The sequence below is a fragment of the Corvus brachyrhynchos genome, unplaced genomic scaffold (genome assembly GCF_000691975.1).
Source record: "Corvus brachyrhynchos isolate BGI_N302 unplaced genomic scaffold, ASM69197v1 scaffold58, whole genome shotgun sequence".
Lineage (NCBI taxonomy): Eukaryota > Metazoa > Chordata > Aves > Passeriformes > Corvidae > Corvus > Corvus brachyrhynchos.
In genome coordinates, this window is record NW_008239539.1 from 1154298 (window position 1) to 1156354 (window position 2057).

Genomic DNA, 2057 nt, shown 5'->3' on the forward strand with positions numbered 1-2057 from the left:
CCGGCCGTGTGTGGGTTGTGAGGGGAGGCCCGGCGGGGCCCGTTCTGCACGCGGCCGGAGCACACACGGACCCACCGGCCACATCCCATCCATCCACCCTCCACGCGCTCTGCAGAGGACGACGAGGATCTCTCCGAGGGCAAGAGCCCGGCTTTTGTGGAGCAAAAATCAAAGGAAACCATGAATGAGACTAGAAGGTAAATCTCCAACTGCAGGCTGGGGTATCTGGACCCCGGAATGCACACAGTGGGTTTGTGTACAAACTGCAAAACGTGTAAAGCCTGACACACTTTCCTGGCAGGAATTGCTGCTGGGGGGTCCTGAATACACCTCTTCAGCCACTGTGGATAAGGAGCAAAATTTACTAGGCTCAGTCAAGGCTGGGAAATACTTATTTTCAGAAGGAGATGAAAACATGGCTGTTAGAAAGTCAACTAACAGCAGCCTGTATCTTCACACGTGCGTTTCCCTTTGTCGTGAAGAAACCATAAACACAAGACACAAAATTCCTAAGCCTGCTACAGTATTCATTGTATATCCTCACTGATCCCTATGGTCAGGTCTGCATTTCCATCCTGCATTTCCTTTTGTCTGTAAGCACCAGGGCAGGCCATGGTTTTGCTCATGCCAACCTTCCAGCAGACAGTTTGTATCCTGTACATCATCCATGACTCAGAGCTCTGAAAGTTCTTCAGAATAAAAAGTCAATTAAACTGTACAGGTACATTTTTATAGGAAAACTGAGAATCCCACCTTTAGAAATATTTTATTGATAACATCTACAAATTATCTTTTGTTCTATTACTGTCCATATTGTACCAGAGTGCACCAAAAGGCACAGGGAGGGTTCTGGGTTGTCCCAGAAGGTGCTCTCAGGACCCTGGGGCACCCGGGGCTGCTGGTGGACAGCGGCTGAAGCAGAGCCAGGTGTGCCCAGGTGGGCAAGAAGGCCACCGGCCCCTGGCCTGTGTCAGCAGTGGCGTGGCCGGCAGGGGCAGGGCAGTGCTCGTGGCCCTGTGCTGGGCACTGGGGAGGCCACAGCTCGAGTGCTGTGTGCAGTTGTGGGGCCTCAGTTGCAGAAGGACATTGAGGGGCTGGAGCGGGTGCAGGGAAGGGAAGGGAGCTGGGGAAGGGGCTGGAGCTCATGTCCTGTGCAGAGAGGCTGAGGGAGCCTGGGGGCCCATCCTGGAGGAGGCTCAGGGGGGACCTTCTCACTCTCGGCAGCTTCGTGACAGGAGGGGGCAGCCAGGGGGGGGCCGGGCTCTGCTCCCAGGGAACAGGGACAGGATAAGGGGACGTGGAGTCACAGAATCACAGAATGTGTGGAGTTGAAAGGGACCCCCAAGGATCCTCCAAGTCCAGCTCTTGGCCCTGCACTGGAGAGCCCTGTGCTGAACATGCTGCTGTGAAAGGCCAGCAAAGTCTGCACAGGGGACAGAGGAGTCCTGCAAGAGTCACCCGTATTCAGGAGAAGGGACAGAGTGCGCCAGGCCGTACCCCGGTGGGGTCTCTCTCAAGTTTTTGGAGGAGGCAGCCTCCTTTTCTCCTGAACTCCTGACCGCATGTTGCCCTCCTCCTTTCCCCAGTGCTGATGTCCTAGGAAGGTGCAGCCTTCCCCAACCACCTACCCCATATTGCCCCTTGAACACATAGCCCTGCCTTGTCATGCATTGTAAGACCACTGAAATGAGCTTGAAGCCCAGCCTGGGCAGAAAAGTTCATCTTCACAAGTCCATGAAGCCTGGGCATTTTCCCCTCAAGTTCAGAAGTTCAGACTGTGCTTGAGTCTGCCCCCAGCCATTCCTCCAGACCGAGTCCTCTGTGACGACATTCACACCCATTTCTCCTGTCCCAGGCAACAGCCTTGTGACATCACAGCCTTTGGGGACAGCGTGGTGGTTGGTAAGTGTCCCCAGCCCGTCGCCGTGCCCAGAGCCCAGGCAGAAGTCGGCTGGGAAGGACGTCCAGAGCCTGTTCAGCGGGGGCAGCTCGTCCGTCAGCAGCACCATGCTCAGCCAGGGGCTCTTGCGGCTGGGGCCGGCCCCTGGGGGAGCCCC